Raw genomic sequence first — 21,765 nt, 5'->3', positions numbered from 1 at the left:
ACACCATTCATAGGTTATTCCAGCCTTATAATCTTTACATGTTATACGGATCTTATACGGATCGTATATGGTTATATGACACGCATGACATGTGCAAAAGGTTTATACAAGCTTGTATCAAGTTGTCATACTATTTATCTACAAATGACTATGACAACCAACAGTCAATATCAAGAAGTTAGAAGTTTAAATAGTTCACCTAAATTCACTTTTATCACCAAAAAAAAAAAAAAGAAAAAAGAAAAACCTTTAGGCTCCTGATTCTCTTGAGCATTACAGAAATGGCAGGGGCATATCCTCTATGCTTGATTGCTTTCTGAATATTTTACAGTTGAAGGAGCATCTGATTATGAAAATTGTACTGCTTGTTCTGCACCTGTACTACTTGTTTGCATTTGTACTGTTTGCTAACTGATTATGACAACTGATCATCCTTGGTTAAGAATTTATGCTCTTCATAAAGTGATAATTATCGGTGAGCACATCCCAAAAAATAGGCAGTTCGAGTAGTCTGCAAACAAGCATGGCCGATGAAGAAGTAAAGCTACCAAAGCATCTCACAGTCACTTCGTCGCGTGCACCATCAAACCTTGAAGATTCACTTCAAAAAGATTCATTGAAGAACAAAAACGCAGGCGATCATGGTTCTGTGAAACCGGAGAGGCCACTGGGAAACCGAGTGGCGGTTAGAAAGTACCGAGAGAAAAAGAAAGCACATAACGCGTACTTAGAGGAAGAAGTAAAGAAACTGCGGGCTGTGAACAGGGTATTGACTCGGAAACTGCAGGTTCAGGCTGCGCTTGAAGCAGAGGCTGTTAGGCTTAGAAGCTTGTTGATTGGTTTCAAAGTTCAGATTGGTAATGAGCTCGGGTTTGCTCGAGTTTACAAGCAGAACTGCAGTGACATTTCCCATGGTTGCATCATTCGGGACTGACTGGTGCGATTCACAGACGAATACCATGGGGTTTCACTGTTGAAAATAAAGCATCTCTCTTGTATTGTATGCAAAAAGCATGTTATATTTTTGTTATTAAAAATGTTGTAAATTATAAAAAAGTTTAACTTAAACCGGTTATGTGTCATGACTCATGATCACCTGTGCGCGTGTTTAACGTGCCAACCCTTTTATGACCTGAATCCGTTTACTCCAAAAACTCATTAACTGCGCGTCAAGTCATATTATATGTTATAATGTTTTGTGGTGGTAAATAATTCGGTTTCAAAACGGTTTCGGTTTCAGTCAACAAAGGTCAAAATATGTTTGTGAAGCAGAAAACCCTAACCTGTTGGAACTGGTTCAAAAAACCGGTTTTTAATTTATATATATATATATATGTTTTGTATTCAAAAAATTTAATGCTGTTTTCCAACTACTAGTTTCTTTAAACAGTAAAATCTGGTTCGTAAGCTGTCCCTCAAGCCGGTTAAAAAAAACTGTTCCTAACCGGATACTTGGTCAAAATACTAACCGATCCTAAACCTACCAGTCAGTTCCTAACCAAACCTTTTTTTGCCAAACCGATTATCATATCGCTTTCAGACTGGTTTAGAACCGGCTTCGGGCCACCTCTATAGTCTATGCTACACTTCCTCTTTGCTTATAAACATAATTTATACAATAATATAAATGATATTTCACTATTTTGGTCCTCTTGTTTGGCCCCTACCTATATATAACTTTCCTTCCAACAGGTTCTCTATATTTGACCTCCATGCAAATTTTAATGGCCAACAACTTAATAAATATTGGGCTTTTTTATTATTTATGAATATAAAAGTATTGGTCCACACTACTTTATAAAACATTTTCTATAAAATTAACATAACTCCACAAAAAGAGATTATGAGAAATACCACAGTTAAACAAAACAGTCACTAGATATAGTAATATAATAATATAATAATATAATAGAAATAATAATATATACCATTATCATAATCTTGATTCTTGAATCCATATGATCATCTCAAAAGACCAATCTGATCCAAATTTGGCATTGAAGATTCTGAACTAAAGCTGAGATTCCTTGAAGCTTTGCTCGATTTCACATGACCCGGGAAACCGTTTAGGCCGGGTGATCTCTGAGAAGACCCGACCCGAGCATTAGCATTCCAAACTCGACTGCTTGCATCGCTGTTAATAGAAGAAATAGGAGACAGCAGCTTATGTTTATATGGGGAGCTACTTGCAGACCAAGTACCAACGGTTAGCGGTCTTAACCGTGGTGAGCTTAGTGATCGGGCCTGGGCTCGGGCCCGTGCAGACTCGGTTGCAGCCATGTAAGTGGGTAACACGGGTGAACCCAAATGTTCTCCAATGGAACGCTGTTTTCTGTGACAGGTCGGTTTTTGGAGATGATTTGGAGTGTCGGTAAGCTTCAGATTCCTTAGTTTGAGTTTTTGACTTTCGAATTCTACGTTTTTTCCGAGGTTTTGTGGATTTTCTTGTTTGGCTAGTTCGGTGTCGATCCAGCGTTCTAACCAGTACCGCCATTTCATGTTTACATTGCTTTGTTCGGATTCTGTAGAGATCTGAGAGGAAGAATTAAGGCATTAGTTAAGATGTTGTGTTTGACTTTTGAGGTCAAATATATTTGTCAAATTCTTATATCATGTTGGGTTCGCAGTTGGTTGCACCTGAACACGACCCGTATAATTATTTCTGTCAAAAAAATCCAACTTAACTTGGACGCAATTAATCTCGTTTAACCGACGAGTCAAATGAGTTGACAAGTTGTAATCAAGTTGTGAATGCGTCAAAGGGTTTGTAAGGTTGTATCACTGATAAACGTGTTAAATGGGTTGGCGGGCCGACCTGTTTAACTAAACGGGTCAAACACGTAAATCTGAACACAACATGTGTTAGTTAATCTTGAATAAAAAGAATAAATTGAATAAATCATGGGTCAATAAAGAGTAATTCTAGGAGGAGTGATCCTAGGAGCAAGATTAGGTTCTGTTATTATTTAGTCTTTATGGCTGAATAATTTTGTGTCTTATTTTTAGCAAATTTCCTTTCTTAGTTACCTAGCCTACCTAATATAAAAGGGGCAGTCCTGCAGCATTGTAATCAACACAAACACAAAAATACTTTTGTTTGCTTTCTTTCAAGCAATAAGAATCGGGCTGTCTGTTTTGTTTTCTCTTGTTCTTGATTTGTGGTTTTGATCCAATTGTCTTCAATTGGTATCAGAGCACCAGGTTAAGAGTGTTCAGTTGCTTGAAGGCTCAGTCTTTTTCGACGGACAGAAGAAGAGAGTATCTCAGAAAGCAACAGAAAAGGCATGGCAAATCCAGCAAACCAAGGAGGACCAAGAGAAGCAATCCATGGAGGACCAAGAGAGCATACCTTGTCATTGCAATGCCCGATTTTGACTCCCTCAAACTACACTATCTGGGCTGTCAAAATCAAGGCTATTTTCAATGTACATGGTGTTTGGGAAGCAATCGAACCAAGGGCTGGAGTCGAGGTTGATCCGAAGAAAAACAGCCTTGCGATTGCATACTTGTATCAAGCAATCCCAGAAGAACTAGTTTTGCAGCTTGCTCATCTTGAGCAGGCAAAACAAGTTTGGGATGCTTTGAAGGCAAGATTCATCGGAGCTGAACGAGTTCAACAAGCCCGTTTGGGGCTGTTAGAAACAGAGTTCGAGGCATTGAAGATGAAGGAAAGTGAATCAATAGAAGACTTTGCTGGAAAATTAGGAGAAATCGTATCTAAAACAAACAGCCTTGGAGGGGAGATGGAAGAAAAGAAACTAGTTCGCAAGTTTCTTGGGGCTGTTCCTGATCGGTTTCTACCAATCGTAGCCTCAATCGAACAATTTGCTGATCTGGATACTATGTTATTCCAGGAAGCAATCGGGAGATTGAGAGCCTATGAAGAAAGAATAAAATCAAGTACTAAAGGTGGCGACCAACTCCTATTATCCTATGAAGATTGGCAGAACAGAAACCGCGATCAAAAGGGTTCTGGTCGGGGACGTGGGTCTGCTGGAAGGAGTAATAGAGGCCAAGGGAGAGGCAGAGGTCGATCATCTTCGAATGGTGCGAAAGCTGAAGAACGACAGCATTCAAAGGGGAGGGATAGATCAAACTTGAAATGCTTCCGATGTGATGGGAAGGGCCATTTCTCGTCTGATTGTCCCACAAAACGAAGAGATGAGGCAGCAAATCTTGTACAAGAAGATGGACCAGCACTGTTGATGACAGTTCATTCAGAAAGCAAGAAGGAATTTGTTTTTCTAAATGAAGATAAAGTGATTCCACAGCGGTATGATCAAGAATCAAAGGAAGATCACACATGGTTCCTTGACAATGGTGCAAGCAACCACATGACGGGTAATCGTGCAATCTTTTCCAAACTCAATTTCAACACGGTTGGAAATGTTCGATTTGGAGATGGTTCATACGTGAACATAGAAGGAAAAGGAATGATTATCTTAGCATGCAAGAATGGTGAACAAAAGATTCTTGAAGATGTCTATTACATACCTTATCTAAGAAGTAATATTCTTAGTTTGGGCCAATTTACAGAAATTGGATATTCGGTTCTCATGAAAGATGAGTACTTATGGATGCGAGATGCAGAGGGGAGACTCATCATGAAGGTGCTAAGGTCTTCAAACCGGCTGTACAAGATTGATTTGAAGGTGGCAGATCCGGTTTGTTTGCTGTCAAATTTGAAGGACGAGGTTTGGGTATGGCATGCCCGACTCGGGCATCTCAATTTTGACGCCATAAAGCTGTTAGAAAACAAGAATATGGCAATAGGAATTCCAAAGATTGAGCACCCAAAACAGGTATGTGATTCTTGTCTTATTGGGAAACAAACTCGAACCCCTTTTCCTAATCAAACAAGTAATCAAGCCAAGAAGCCTCTTGAGCTAATTTATGCAGATGTGTGTGGTCCAATCTCTCCCTCCACAAAAGGTGGAAACCGGTATATGTTTCTAATCGTTGATGATTATAGCCGGTTCATGTGGGCTTATTTGATCAAGACAAAAGATGAAGTCTTTGAATGTTTTAAGAGATTCAAGAATCAAATGGAATTGGAGCTTGAAACAAAAGTTAAGAATTTGAGAACGGATAATGGTGGTGAGTTCGTTTCTCGTGCCTTTGAAGACTTTTGTAATCAAGAGGGGATCACACATCAATTCTCCGCACCATACTCACCACAACAAAATGGTGTGGTGGAGCGTAGAAATAGATCCATTTTGGAGATGACACGGACTATCTTGAAGGCTATGGAACTTCCACAAGATTTATGGGGAGAAGGAATAAGGCACTCTCTCTATATCCTAAATCGAGTTCCTACAAGAGCTTTAAAGGACAAGACACCGTATGAAACTTTAAAGGGCCGAAAACCAAACCTAGATCAACTCAGAATTTTTGGGTGTGTATGTTATGCAAAAATAATGACTACACAGGATGATAGAAGCCGAAGACTAGTGCATCTTGGTGTTCAACCAAACACTAAGGCATATCGACTTCTAGATCCAACAACAAATAAGATCTTGGTGAGTAGAGATGTGGTGTTTGAAGAAGATACAAAGTGGGATTGGTCAGAATCATCAAGCAACAGTGCACCAGAAGTTACAGAATTTATTGTGCACACTGATTCTGAAACAGAAGACTTCTCATACTTTGATGCATCTACGGCTGACCTAAACCAGCCATTGGATGATCAGAGTCATGAAGAAAACAATTCTTTTGTTGATTCTTCAACTGGGTCAGATTCCAGCAGCCCCATGATGGCAGTAACAGGTAGAGGACCTATCCTACCAAGGGAACCAACTGATAGTGAAGGCGTGGGAGACCCATCTATGGCTGAAGATGAGGTGTTTGATGACACTCCAATTCGGGGTTATAGATCTATTGGTGAAACTTATGAAAACAGCAACATAAATTTACTCCTAATGGAAAATGAACCCAGAAACTACAATGAAGCTGCAAATAAAAAGGAATGGGAAGTAGCAATGCAGCAAGAATTGAAGTCGATTGAGAAGAATGACACGTGGAAGTTGACTGATCTACCACAAGGTCATAAACCCATCGGTTTGAAATGGGTATTCAAAGTAAAACAAGATGCAAATGGAGCAGTTACAAAACACAAAGCACGCCTGGTCGCAAAGGGGTATGTACAACAGTATGGGGTCGATTTCGAGGAGGTGTTTGCACCGGTTGCAAGAATGGAGACCGTGAGATTGATCCTCGCATTGGCAGCCTACTTTGGGTGGGAAGTACATCATTTGGATGTAAAATCTGCATTCCTCCATGGAGAATTAAAGGAGGAGGTGTATGTAACCCAACCGGAAGGCTTTGTGAAGAAAGGAAAAGAAAACCAAGTCTACAAACTAAGGAAGGCACTCTACGGTTTGAGACAAGCTCCTCGAGCATGGAACACACGCCTAGATAACACCTTAAAGTTGTTGGGTTTCATAAGGTGTAAACATGAGCATGCTGTGTACAAAAGGGTGACAAACAAACAATTGTTAATTGTGGGAGTGTACGTAGACGACATGATTGTCACCGGGGGGAGACAATCAGATATAGCAACTTTCAAGAAGGAAATGGAAGGCCGTTTTGAAATGAGTGATCTAGGATTACTCCAATATTACCTTGGCATCGAGGAAAGCCAAGGAAGTTGTGGCATATCTATAAAACAAGCTGGGTACGCTCGCAAACTACTGAATCTAGCAGGACTTGCAGATTGCAATGCAACAAAGTTTCCTATGGAGCCTGGTTTGAAGCTGTCAAAGAAAGATGTTGGAGCTGAAGTTGATGCAACCGAGTATAGGAAACTGGTGGGGAGTCTTCGGTACTTAACCCACACCAGACCAGACTTGAGCTACTCAGTTGGGTTCGTAAGTCGTTTCATGCAATCGCCACAACAAACACATATGCAAGCTGTCAAACACATTTTAAGATATGTTAAAGGGTCGACTGAACTTGGGATACACTATCCTAAGAATGGCAGCAAGGAAATTCTCGGCTTTAGTGACAGCAGTCACATGACCGATCTAGATGATGGTAAGAGCACAACAGGCCTTGTTTTCTTTTTCAATAATGCACCGGTAGCATGGAACTCTCAGAAACAGAACACTGTAGCTTTATCCTCGTGTGAAGCTGAATTTATGGCAGCCGCTACCGCAACTTGCCAAGCACTTTGGTTGAGAGGCTTACTTGCTGAGATAACAGGCTGGAAGGAAGAAATGGTGACCATGAAAGTTGATAACCAATCCGCCATAGCACTTATGAAGAATCCGGTGTTTTACGGAAGGAGCAAACACATTAACACGCGCTACCATTTCATACGGGAGTGCATTGAGAAAGAGGAGATAAAGGTTGAACACATCAGTGGGAAGTTGCAGAAGGCAGACATTCTTACAAAAGCTTTGCCAAGGCAACAATTTGCTGAAATGAAAGAGCTGTTGGGAATGAAGATTATTCAAGATTAAAGGGGAGATTGTTAGTTAATCTTGAATAAAAAGAATAAATTGAATAAATCATGGGTCAATAAAGAGTAATTCTAGGAGGAGTGATCCTAGGAGCAAGATTAGGTTCTGTTATTATTTAGTCTTTATGGCTGAATAATTTTGTGTCTTATTTTTAGCAAATTTCCTTTCTTAGTTACCTAGCCTACCTAATATAAAAGGGGCAGTCCTGCAGCATTGTAATCAACACAAACACAAAAATACTTTTGTTTGCTTTCTTTCAAGCAATAAGAATCGGGCTGTCTGTTTTGTTTTCTCTTGTTCTTGATTTGTGGTTTTGATCCAATTGTCTTCAACATGCTTAGTTAAACATGTCGCCCCAAACATGACCTAACACTCACTTATCTAAATAAGTTAAACAGGCTGGCGGGGTCGACCTATTCAACTAAACAGTCAATAGAACACAACCAGGGGTGGCAAATGTGACCCATGGGTTGAATGGGTTGTAATAAAATGTATATAATGGGTCAAGCTAAAAAAGGAAAATGATTGAAACGGGTCAAAACGGGTTGACATTTTTTTTTATTATTATTTTTTAATGGAACGAGAAAACGGAGGGAACTTTCTAGTTTTTTTATTTTTTTAGTTTTTGATTTATATTTCGAGTTATGATTTTTTTAATTAATTTTTTTGAATTTTTTAATAAGGGGTTTTTGAAATGGGTCAAAATGGGTTGAGATTTCAGAAACCCCTCAATAAATTATTCAAAAATAATAATTAAAAGATCATAACTCGAAATATAATTCAAAATCTAAAAAAGTAAAAAAACTAAAAAGTTCCCTCCATTTTTCTTGTTCCATAAAAAAAAAAAAAAAAAAAAAAAAAAAAACTTAAGAAATGTCAACCCGTTTTGACCCAATTCAATCCTTTTCTTTTTTTAGTTTGACCCATTATATACATTTTATTACAGCCCATTCAACCCATGGGTCACATTTGCCATCCCTAAATACAGCCACTTTTATTAAACAGGTCAACCCAAACACGACTCGTATGTTAAATGGAGACATAACAACCCAAAACTGATTATTTTAGTGTCGTATCAAAAATTGCCACCGTGGTTTATTTATAGTCGATTTTAATTATTCAAAATCAGATAATCACTTTTAAAACACGCATGCAAGCACCCTTTTAACATGTAAAATCTTCCATCAAGTGTGATGCAGCGATTGATTTTTATATCAAGAATTTAAACAAATCAAACCAATCTTGAAAGTCAAATTCGGTGTTTTGACTTTTGAACTAAAAAGTCAAAACTCTATAAGCAAGAAGTATGCACTTACTCTGTGGTTCAACGCATACTCTCTGATCCTCTCTCGCTTGATAGCCACAACTCTCTTGCTAAACAACATAGCATCTTCCTCTTCCTTTGTTAAAATACTATCATCCCACCTCTTCTGACTGTTCATATCCATCTATGCATATTCATCCACAATTACACTTAACTCATTAAAGTTAACAAATGTAAAAAACACGAAGCTAAAATTACCTTTATATCCTTTCCTCTAAGTTCTTGATAGTTATCATGAAAACTGCTATTTGCCACTTGGATTCTCTTTGCACATGCTTGTGAGTGAATGTTGACAACGGACTGTAAACGTTTTAGAGTTGTGACCGCTTGGTGTCGGACTAAATGACCGCGAATAAGAGCTTGCAGTTTCACTACTCCCTTTAATGCTCTTAAAGCTTTTCTTGCCTACAACATTTGGAAAAAAAAACATTATTATATGTTTTGACTTTTCAGGTCAAAGTTTTGGTGCTGCGCAGGCGGAGAAAGAAAAAATCTTGGCGGCAGCAGCGTCTGATAAGGAGGAGCTACAAAAGACTAAGGAAACTGTTGAGTTATTAAACTCCCAGGTTCCTGTCCTCGAGACGTCTGTTGCTGGCCTCGCGCAGGATCGCCAATGGCTGGTGTCACAGGGCATAACTCGCTGCGCTTTGGCGATGAAATATTCCGCCGAGTTTCAGGCCCTTGTGATGGACTGCAATGCCGCCGCGCGCTTGGTGGGCCGAGCTGAAGGGTTTACGGATGGGTATGACTATGGCATGTTGAAGAAGAACCCATCCGAGTACCCTTACAAGAGCGACGCGGCCTGCGCGGACATGGCCGCGGTGGGGGAAAAGTACATGAATACTCCCATCCCCATCCTTATGCAGGTACCTTGACCTTAATGAGTTTTACTTGAGTAATTTTTCCAAGTGTTTTGTACTCAATACTTTTCTAATGATTTTGCAGATAGCTGCGCTTGCTGACCAGCCCGACCTCGGCGCGCTAAAGAAGTTGCTCGATGAATGCGAGAGGGCTGGTGGCGATGATGGTGGCGCGGGGGATGTTGCCCCTGCCAGCGGCTCTGGCGCTGCGAATAAATCTGCTCCTGCCACCGTCGTGATAGAAGACTCCAATGAGGAGGAAGAACTTGACTATGGTCAGTTCGGAGATGAGGAGCAGGCCGCGTCAGATGCTGCGGGAGATGATGAAGGTGATGAAGTGGCTGACGTCGACGTGGAGACTTGAGAAGCCCTTCATCAAATTTTACATATTTAATTTTTTATACTTGTAATTTGTAACTCATCATACTTGTAAATTTCAATCCAATGGAATGAAACTTGTTTTCTCTTTTTCACATCTTGCGCATTTCCATTCATCTCTTCATGTTTGCTTGTATAGATATAAGATATGCTTGCACGTTAAAATAAGAACAAGGTTGTAAGGAAATTATTCACTTAACCTCTGTTCTATTTTGTTTGTGGTTTCGCAGTATCTTGTTTATGCTGACATGCGCGCTAACTTTTCATTATTTCTTTTTTGCGCGTCGTTGTCGCGCGGTATTTATATGGAAGTATGAGTTTAGCCATTACATGTCAGCGTGTGTTACTCAGATATCCACTATGATTCCGCGCGCGACCTCGACCTGAGACCTTAACATGATATGGCATGTACTTTGCCTTAGTTGTGTTTAAGGATTTTTATGATCAGGCTGCGCGGGATGTAAGATGGATGTTTGTGAGTGTTTTGAGCTAAGGCTCTTTGTTTTGGGCTAAGGCCCTGACGTTTTTAGAGTTAAGACTCATTAACGTGTTTGAGCTAAGGCTCGTAAGTTTGGGCTAAGGCCCTGGCGTTTTAGAGTTAAGACTCGTTAACGCGTTTGAGCTAAGGCTCGCGCATGTATGTTTTACTTCGCTTTATTTTGCTTTGAAGTCAATATAGTGTTGTCATATTGTTCCAAATTAATAAAGGAAGTGTGAAACATGTATGCAAAGGTAATAGAACAAATATTGAAAGATAGCGCGAATCATCATTCATGATGGCTTAAAAGCCTTGATTACATATTTGAACATTTACATGAAGCATTTTCTAAGCCGTGCTGCGTTCCACGCGCGCGGTATCTTTTTGCCATTCAAATCTTTTAAAGTGTACGCGCCTTTCCCCAAATCTTCTGAAATTTGATAAGGTCCCTCCCAATTGGGGGACATTTTTCCTGGGGGTATCGCGCGGCTAGCTTCATTGTTTCGAAGGACAAAATCATTTTTCTTGAAGTGGCATTCTTTAACGCGCTGATTATAATATTTTTCCAGCTTTTTCTTGTATTTGGCTTCATTGATGATAGCCGCTTCTCTGCGCCCTTCAAGCAAGTTGAGGTTCAATCTTCTTTCGCGCTCGTTATCAGTCTTGCTCATCATGAGTACCCTATGGGATGGGCATCCAATTTCTGCTGGGATCATAGCCTCAGTCCCATAGGTTAGGCTGAACGGGGATTCGCCATTGCTAGTTTTGCTTAATGTCCTGTGCGCCCACAGGACATTAGGTAACTCTTCGACCCAAGAATGGGATTCTCCCTCCAATCTTTTCTTCAGCCCATTTAACAAACTTTGATTCGCGCGCTCCACTTGGCCATTCCCTTGAGGGTGGTAGACCGAAGTGAAGATTTGGTTGATGTGCAGTTCTTTGAGCCAGCTGGATATCTTCCTGTCAGTGAATTGTTTGCCATTGTCGCTCACAATTTCCATAGGAAGGCCAAAACGGCAAATGATGTGGCTCCAGATAAATTGCTTCATCGCCTCAGCTGTGATTTTTGCTAGTGGCTTGGCCTCAACCCATTTTGTGAAATAGTCTATCGCCACTACCAAAAATTTCACTCGCCCTTGCGCTTGCGGCAGGGGCCCCACAATATCAATGGCCCATTTGTGGAAAGGCCATGCGGAGGTCACTGGAATCAAGTTGTTCTTTGGACGCATGGTGTTTGGCGCGTAGCTCTGACATGCCTTGCATTTTTGTATTTCTTTTAGCGCATCCAAGTACATGCCTGGCCAATAGTAGCCCGAGCTCATTGCCTTGGCAACCACCATGCGCGGGCCAGCGTGTATGCCGCAGATTCCTTCGTGAATCTCCCTAATCACATAGCTTGCTTCTTCAGCATCCAGGCATTTCATGAGCGGTCCAAGATAAGAGCGCCGATATAATGTACCATCAAGTAGTTCATAGTTCTGCGCCTTGTGTCTTATCTTTCTCGCCTGTGCGCGATCATCCGATAACGTCCCCTCCTTCAGGAATTCCATTATTGGAGTTATCCAGGATGAAGGGGTTGTATGAATTACAAGGACCGATTGCGTTTGCACTGACGGGTTGCTCATCACTTCCACCCTGACATCTTTGCCAAAGTGATCAAAATTAGTTGATGCCATCTTACTCAACGCGTCAGCGGACTTGTTTTCGCTGCGCGAGATGTGTATGATTCTGAAGAAGTCAAACTGCTCAACGAACTTTTTTGCCTGCTTTAGATATAGAGGCATTGTGTTCTCCTTGGCGTCATATAGGCCGTTGACCTGAGCAGCTACCAAGTAAGAATCAACATGGGCCTCTAGCCTTTTAACTCCAAACTTGCGTGCAATGCGCAGACCAGCCAGCAGGGCTTCATACTCAGCCTCATTGTTGGTACTCTTGAAGTCCAACCTAATAGCATAAGTATATTCATGATTATCAGGGTCCACCAGTTTGAGGCTTGCGCCGGACCCTTCGCTGTTGGAGGCTCCATCAGTGAATAGCCTCCAAACATCTTCTTCATCATTTGCTCGCGGAGGGTCTACCTCGCGCTGAGCTTCTTCAATCTTTCCCTCTGGGATTTCCGTGATGAAATCCGCCAAAACTTGACCCTTTATCGCTGGACGGGGCTTATAAGTGATCGTGTGTTCACCTAATTCCAGCGCCCACTTTGTCAGCCTTCCGGAGAGCGCGGGGCGTCGCAAGACTTGCTGGATGTTGTAACCAGTCAGAACTTCAATAGGATGACCATTGAAGTATCTATGGAGCTTGCGCGACGCGTGTGTTAGTGACAAAACTAACTTTTCCATGATGGAATAGCGCGTCTCAGGGTCTGTGAGCACCCGACTCACATAGTATATTGGCGTTTGGATCCCCTTGCGATCCACCAATAATACTGCGCCGATCGCGCGGTCTCCAGCTGACAGGTACAATGTAAGGGTTTCGCCAGTAAGTGGAGCTGTGAGCGCTGGCAACTTTATGAGACATTCTTTTATCTCAGTGAAAGCTTGCTCAGCCTCAGGCGTCCACTTGAATTGGCTCTTCTTCAAGCAATTCCTCAAAGTGTTAACGAATGGAGTAGATTTGCTGGCGTGGTTCGCTAGGAACCTGTTGATTGACACCAATCTACCATTCAGCTTCTGAACCTCTTTCATGGTGGATGGTGAAGGCATGTCAAGGATGGCTTCCACCTTTTCAGGGTTCACCTTGAAACCATCCTTAGTGACCATTACACCAAGAAATTTCCCCTCTTCCGCGCCGAAAGTACATTTGCTCGGGTTGAGCTTCATGTTAACTTCCGTTAGGCGCTGAAGAGTTTCCTCGATGTCTTTGAGCATTTGTCTCTCCTCCCTGCTCTTGATCACCAAATCATCAACGTAGACTTCTAGATTTCTTCCGATTTGTTCACTGAAAACCGAATCCATAAGTCTCTGATAGGTTGCGCCCGCATTCTTTAAACCAAAGGGCATTTTTGTGTAACAAAAAACACCCTTGTCGGTTCTGAAGGCAGTCTTGTCTTCATCCTGTGGTGCCATTTGAATCTGGTGATAGCCTTTGTAGGCATCCAGGAAACATTTGAGCTTGAATGGCGCCACGGAGTCCACCTTTGCGTCGATGTTTGGGAGGGGGTAACAGTCTTTCGGACATGCTTTGTTGAGGTCCTTGAAGTCAATACACATTCTCCATGACCCGTTGCTTTTCTTTACCATCACAGGATTGGCTACCCACGTCTGGTATCGGATCGGGCGGATGATGTTTGCGCGCAACAGGTCCTCCACTTGCTCATTCATGGCCTTCGCCTTTTCATCCCCCATGATTCTCTTTTTCTGAGCAATTGGCTCCACCGACTTGAACGTGTTAAGAGAATGTTGCGCCAAGTCTCGCGGGACCCCCGTCATATCGGAGTGTTGCCACGCGAAAACCGACGTGTATTTTGTGAGCAACTTTTTCATTCTCAATCTCGTTTCGTCTGAAATGGTAGCGCCAATTGTGACCGTTTGCTCTGGGAATTTTGGGTTTAAAATCCACTTCTCTGGCGCATTGTCAGCCATTGGAAGTTTCATTCTCCCTTCCCGCGGCGTGCTTGTCACTGCGCACAAATGATCGCGGTAAACAAATGTTACGCCTGTTGGTGTAGGGAACCCCAATGCGCCGTGCGCTGGCGACGGTACAGCATTAAATTGGGCAATCGTTCCCCTACCCAGGATCATATTGTGGCATGACGTGATGGGCAAGACCAAGAAGTTGACAACTTCGGCTCGCTTGTGCTCATCATCCCCCATAGTTAGTTCAAACTGAATCTGGCCTAGGGGATGTATGATTTCATTTGAGACACCACAGATTGGTGCGTTCACAATTTCGAGCCGCGCTTGGTCTGCCGGGTCTAACTTTCTGAAACACTGCTCATACATAATGTCAAATTCGCTTCCAGTGTCCACCAGGACCTTTGACACTTCGTAATGAGCAATGTGTGTGGTGATGACGAGAGGACTGCTTATTGAAGGGCCTCCCCTGATTCTTGGGAAGATGACTTGCTGCTCGCGCCAATCTCCGTGGATTTGCGCGCTTCTCTTTTTTGACGTCTGCCCTTGTCGTCCCCCCTCAGCCACACAGATTCTTTTGTATTTCTTGCTGGCAGAGGCTCCTTCCGGTTGCTCATCTTCTATTCTTTGGTTTTTTACCAAGTGAGCCAGCCTGCCTGACTTTACATCCTTCTCGATCGCATCCTTTAAATGATGGCATGCGTCGGTGTTGTGGCCCGGGGACCTGTGAAATTCACAATATTTGCCACTGTTTTGCGGTCCCTTGTAGTGTAGTTGCTTGGGGGGCTTGAATTGGACATTCTCAGTACTTAACACCTGTGAAGGTGTTTTAGTGAGGGGTGTCCATATTCTTGGCAGAGGTCTGCTAGGATCTCTGCCGCCCTCCCTCTTGTCACCCTCCCCGCGATTACGAACTTCTTTTTGGGGCTGGGGTGAGGTTGGTTGCGCTTGTTTTTCCGCGGAAGAAAAACTTGTTGGCTGCAACCTGGACCATACAGAGTTCTGTTTGGCCATCTTCTCTTTGCTGCTCGGTGATTCTGCCTGATGCGCTCTTTCTCTTGCCCTATCTTGGGCAATCTGTTTCTCATTTCTCGCGAAAACTCGCGATGCCTCCATTAACTTGGCCCACGTGGTGGGCATACCATCTTTGCTTACGAGAGCCCGGCGGAGTTGATCACTGCGCGCGCCTTGTATAAAGGCCACGCGCAGGAGCTGCTCAGTTATACCCCCGATTGCCAGGGATTCCTGATTGAAACGAGTGATGTAATCTTCAATCGTTTCATCATTCCTGCGTATGCAGTGCATGATGTCATCAGGATCGCGCGTGTGCCTGCGCTGCTGTACGAAGTGGGCTTGGAACTTTTCTAATAGTTCCTCGAACCCATCAATTTGCCCTGTCGGCAAGCTCTCGAACCATACCCGCGCTGCGCCCGTGAGGCAGCGAGCAAACATATGACACCATGTTGGCATCGTCCAGCTCTCTAGGTTTCCCGTGTTATAGAAACCTTGCAAAAAGTCATCTGGATCTGTTGTGCCATCATATTTGCCCAGACCACTTGGCATCTTTGTCTTGTGCTGGATGGGAGCCTGCGCGATGCGCGCAGTAAACTTTGAGTGTTTTACCAGGATGGCTGGTCTGTAGGGCGTGGTTACGTCCACTTGCCCTCTGACCGGTGGGCTGTATGGCATGTGCAGATCCAGATCTGCTCTGGCTCCAGGCGCCATGTTCACAGGCGCGCGGAGCTGCGAGCCTCCTGTTGAGTATCCCGTGTCTTCCTCATGCTATGCACTTCTTCATCACTGAACTCAGTGTGTGCAGTGTGAACAGAATGTCCTTCTTCCGGCGCGCGCGGCCTTTTTGTAGTCTGCTTATCAAAAGCTTGCATTTGTGTTTGGTCGGCTAGCTTTTTCTGCTTGACCATTTCATTGTATTTTTCCATCAGACGCCGCTGCTCGTTTATGAGCCATTCATTTGGATCATTTGTTTCCTCTTCTGGACCCATTGGTCCTTTCAGTTTCGCGCCGGCCATATTTTGTAACGTGAGATCGTCTGGAGGAGTTTCAGTCTGGCCGTGAGGGGTTGTGACGAAGGGACGGTTGCTGGTGGTACGCGTAGAATCACGCGGAACCCTCAGAACCTGCTGTCCGTCGTTAACACCCTCACGTTCAATATCCTCCAGAGCTTGATCAACGTTACGAACTCCAGAAACCATGGTGATTGATTTTTTTTTTTTATAGATCTGATGAGATCTGATTGCCGTTTGTAACAGTGGATGGCGCCAATGAAGAAACGTGGATCTACTCACTGGTAGCAGATCTACTTTCCTCGGGTGTGATTATATTATTTCACCGATGGTTCTTCTGGGTCTGTGTTCTTCCACCTACAAAATGAACAGCGCCGTTACTTACCCCTCAGAAAGGGACAGAGGGGTCCTCTTTGGGGTAACCCTCCGGCGTGAGAATCAGTATATTTGTGGAGAAGATAATAATGTGTGTAGGAGAATCTCAAGAGTATTGCTTAATTGCTCAATACCCTTTGGTTGTGAGACTGTGTGATTGTATGTAACTGACTGTGAGTGAATGTGATTCAATATGATTGAATGTGTTATCACTGCTTGTAACTGTCAATGATTGAGTATGAATGTGTCATCAAAGTGGAGTTGATGCTGTATTTATAGTGCTAGGGTTACCACCGGTTGGGCTCAACCTCGTTGGCTTCCTCCAATCGCACTGCGCCACGTGTCCTCTGGGACACCTGGCGCTTTCTCGTTGGTTGTAATCACGTGGTAACACATGTGTCATGCTGAGTTGTCGACCTTTAATTTGGCAGCTGTCAACATCAGCATATTCTTACTCCTTAAAAAGATGCCTTCTGGAAGGTTGTCTGACGTGCACAATCAGGGTTGCCCTAATCCTGATTTGGATAAGGACGAGGTTGATTATGCGCACGTGTGATATGCGCCCATCCTGAGGATGCGCGAGGACTTCTCTTTATTCTCACGCGCAGATATTTCATGCGCAGATGTGATATGCACGAGCATGTGATATGCGCCGCGCGCTGATGCGCTGCGCGCATATGTGATGCGCGAGCATGTGTGTCTGGGCAGATGTGATATGCACGAGCATGTGATATGCGCCGCGCGCTGATGCGCCGCGCGCATATGTGATGCGCGAGCATATGTGTGCCTGGGCATATGATGCCTGAGGATGTTTTGTATGCGCCATGCGCATAGGTTTTGGCTTTGTGCCTTCATAATGTCTTTATCTTGTGGGTTGACCCGCCTTGCTCGGTGTTGAGGCGGGTACATACCTCTTCACAATTATTTATGCAATTCATCTAAGCTCTTTTGCCAGACTTCTTTTCAAAAGTAGTATCTGATCCAGTTTATGATAATTTGTTTTTGAATTTTTTAAATTATGAAGAATTCGTATTTTAAGATTTTAGAAGTCAGTGAATTTGACCTTAGAAGTCAAAAAATACATCTCACTGTACCAAATAAACAAATGCAGTTCAGGGTAATGACCTTAAACCTTTTCTTGCCAAGAACATCAAACAAAAACCATTATAATAATCTTGACTTTTCAGGTCAAACTTTTAGCATTTCAAATTCAATTCTTTATGCACTTCATCTAGCTCTTTTCCCATAATTATTTTCCAAAGCAGTAGGTAATCCACCTTATGATAATTTACTTTTAAAATTTTATTAATATCAAAGAACTCATTCTAATTAAGATCTTAAAAGTCATTGATTTTGACCTAAAAAGTCAAAAATCACATTTTGGCAGTACTAAATTAATTAACTCAGATCCAATTATCCAATCAATAGTCCCAAATCAATCACCTTTCAACCCATATCAAAACACATCCAATTTTTATCAAAATAAATAAAGATTTGAGTAAAGAAAGCATACAAGTAATCCCCGAAACGCCGTCTGAATCTTGATTGCTGCACCATTCTCATCATCCTTCACACTCCTTTCAATTCACCAACTTCTTGACCACCCACAAGAACACCACCTTCAGGTACAGATTGTGGTCTGACTACAACTACTGATTGTGATGTTAATCTCTTCAATTTAGGCCTCCCAAACACCCATCTTCTCTTCTTTTCCTAAAAACAAAACAAACCCGATAATATACACCCAAACCAACATGGGTTTTGATTTTATTGATAAAAAATCAAAGTTTAAAATTTTAAAAATCAAAATTTTCCTAAAACTAAAACAAACCCAGCTTAATATACAACCAAACAGACATGTGTCTTGATTTTCTTGATAAAAATCAAATCTTCAAATTTTTAAAAATCAAAATTTTCCTAAAAGTAAAACAAACCCAGTTTAATATACACCCAAACCAACATGGGTTTTGATTTTATTGATAAAAATCAACTTTTAAATTTTAAAAATCTAATTTTCCTAAAAGTAAAACAAACCCAGTTTAATATACAACCAAACAAACATGGGTCTTGATTTTCTTGATAAAAATTAAATCTTTAAATTTTTAAAAAATCAAAATTTTCCTAAAAGTAAAACAAACCCAGTTTAATATACACCCAAACCAACATCGGTTTTGATTTTATTGATAAAAAATCAAATTTTAAAAATCAAATTTTCCTTAAAAGTAAAACAAACCCAGTTTAATATACACCCAAACAAACATGGGTCTTGATTTTATTGATAAAAATCAAAGTTTAAAATTTTAAAATTTTAAAATTTTAAAAATCAAAATTTTCCTAAAAGTAAAACAAACCCAGTTTAATATACAACCAAACCAACATGGGTTTTGATTTTCTTGATAAAAATCAAATCTTTAAATTTTAAAATTAAAATTTTCCTAAAAGTAAAACAAACCCGGTTTAATATACAACCAAACCAACATGGGTTTTAATTTTCTTAATAAAAATCAAATTTTTCCTAAAAGTAAAATAAACCCAGTTTAATACCCAAACAAACATGGGTTTTGATTTTCTTGATAAAAATCAAATTTTTCCAAAAAGTAAAACAAACCCAGTTTAATATACAATCAAACCAACATGGGTTTTAAAATTTCTAGATAAAAATCAATTTTTTTCCTAAAAGTAAAACAAACCCAGTTTAATATAGACCCAAACTAACATGGGTTTTGATTTTCTTGATAAAAATCAAATCTTTAATTTTTTTACCTTTGATCTGTTTTGACAAGAATCTGAAATAAACAGTTTCTTGATGAGACTGAGCCATCTTCTTTTGGGCATCTTTAATCATCAGTGATTTCGGAAATTGGTGCAGAATTAGTTTAAGAAGATTGCAGAATTTGATTCACAGGTTTCAAGGATTTATTGGGAATTGGTGATTGGGATTTAGATGCTGAATTCTATAAATGGAAAGGAGTTGGAGTTGAGTAGTCCGAGTGAAGTGGAAGTGATGAAGAATGTTTGCCAGAATGCCATGTTGACAGGTGGAGTAGTGGATTCGGGTCTTGTTTTCGGGTTGAAAAGTTTAAATGGGTGATTGTGTGTGTAGTGGAATATGAGCTGGGTTTTTGTTTTTGTTTGATGAAAACTAGCTTTTGAATCTGTTTATTATATGAAATGAAATTTGTCAAATTGTTGAAATTTAGGCATTTAATCTTACATATTTAAATTTTATATTTTTCTAAAATAGAAATAATGTTTTAAGATGACATAAAATCAACTAATGGTGATTACTAAAACATATTAAAGATGTTTTATATGATTAATACGAATGCAAGTTAAATAGTGTTTTACAAATTATAAGATTATAAATATTGTATTTATTCAATGAAATTTGAAGTAAACACATAATTAAATATCTATTATAAATATAAGTCACTAATTATTATACGATAATAGTTCTCAAATCATTATGTAACTAATTAATAATTCGTTGTTTGATTTTAAACTTATTATTTTATATACTCAATAGTTGATATGGTTTTTTTTAAACATAGTCAAATTTTCTATATCTAATAGTAAAATTAGATGCAATGAGTTAGTAAAAATTAGTATGATTTAAATTACATTATATATTTTTTTTCATATGTGTTACAACTAATAGGTCATACCAATTTAACCCATGGATAGCATGAATTAAGGAGAGTAAAAATTTGAAAATAAGAGGAAAATTAAAGTTAGGATTGAATGCAGTTATGACACATCATCCTCATTATTTTTGTTTATTTGCATAAATAGATAGATAAATGAAGATAAGAGCTGACAGAAGGCTCTCAGTTTAAATCCAAATCACGGGTTTTATCTCACCCGCGTTATGTTAGAGGATTTCGAATCTTATTTGAGGTAATTGGTGTCAAGTGGCATCAACGAAGAAGGTTCATCCGAGGACGCAAAGTAATCCGGAAACCAGGGGTTATACATGCCCTTCCGGAGAAACTCTCTAGGGGTTTCAAACGGGTTGGTCGCAAACCAACCGTTCTAAAAAAACAAGTAACGAATCAAAGGTAATGAAGTTTCTAAGAGCATTCTTATTCGATCCGCCAAAATTTTGTGAGCAAAGTTTGTAAATTATAGGATGGGGTTCTGAGTGGTTGTGAGTGTAAATTATAGGGTGGAGAAAGAAAATGTAGTGATTTTTTGCAAATTTGTGAAAAATATAGTGATTTTTTTGTAAATGATAGGGTGGAGAGAGAAAACTGTAATGATTAAAGTACAAAAAAATATTATTTAATTAAACAGTAGAGAAAAATGTAGTGTTTTTTAATGTAATTATAGAGATTGAGATAAGGGATCGGTTGAGAATGCTCTACATATTTCATTAAAATCGTTTAGATTAAAATCACTCGAACTTTTTTGAATATTAAATTTATCTCAGATTAAGAAATATAAACAAAACATATATGAATTTTAATTACTTTTTGGTAATTAATTTAAAAGGCAATATTGAAGAATTTGTTTTTTACAAAGTAATAACATAGTAGTTTATTAACTTTTTAAGGTCAAATGAGAAAAAATGGAAAAAAAAAACATTCACTAAACTATAGCCAAATTATGTATGTTTTATCTGGATCAGTTAATCTTTTTAAAAAGCGAACATTTTTCAAAAGATTTTATAAGAGTTTACACTAAATAAAAAGTTGAAAGCGTTTATTTTAGATGAAATTTGAGTGAAGTTTTCTTGAATAACATTAGCAAGTACGATATAAGAAATATATTATTATAAAAGTAATCTTATATATTTTAAGAAAAAAATGAATATGGGGCTGTTAAGCATGTAACCTTACATGCGAAACCATCAAAATTACGTCTTTTGAATAACAGTTTTCCAAAAAAAAATGATTTTATTCTTTTAAATGCTTGTTTCCTTACATTATTACTACATCCCTAATTTTTTCAGAAAATAATATCAAGTCAATTAAATCTAGAAGATCACTTTATCGTTCTTAAAGTTAAAGTTGCTTTGGGAGTTAAGATTAAAATTGATTTTATTCTTTTAACTTTTAAATGCTTGTTTCCTTTCATTATTATTACATCCCTAATTTTTTCAGAAAATCATCGCATTTTTTCAGAAAATAATATCAAGTCAATTAAATCTGGAATTTCACTTTTATTGATTGTTCTTTCAGTTGCTTTGGGAAAGAAAACCAGTTAAATTTCGCATGTGTATCGTAACTGAATTTTCAATTCTATTTACAGCATTGTAGATAGGTTTTGCGTCTTTGTGCTTTTAGTAAACT

General features: G+C 39.9%; 1 pseudogene across 1 annotated transcript; it reads right to left on the bottom strand.

The window, feature by feature from the left end:
- Positions 1–1,934: 1,934 nt before the first annotated feature.
- LOC143624734 (protein IQ-DOMAIN 11-like) lies at positions 1,935–19,327 on the bottom strand (annotated as a pseudogene). Its single transcript, XR_013152166.1, has 5 exons — positions 19,238–19,327; positions 17,988–18,187; positions 8,983–9,189; positions 8,777–8,908; positions 1,935–2,532 (listed from the first exon to the last, which is right to left on the bottom strand). The product of XR_013152166.1 is annotated as a protein IQ-DOMAIN 11-like (transcript).
- Between the last annotated feature and the right edge of the window lie 2,438 nt (positions 19,328–21,765).

The sequence above is a fragment of the Bidens hawaiensis genome, unplaced genomic scaffold (assembly GCF_021521415.1).
Source record: "Bidens hawaiensis isolate Kalapana, Puna unplaced genomic scaffold, B.hawaiensis_p1.1 tig00003961_1, whole genome shotgun sequence".
NCBI lineage: Eukaryota > Viridiplantae > Streptophyta > Magnoliopsida > Asterales > Asteraceae > Bidens > Bidens hawaiensis.
Note: the sequence above shows the minus strand (reverse complement) of the source record. Positions and strands in the feature narration are given on the sequence as shown.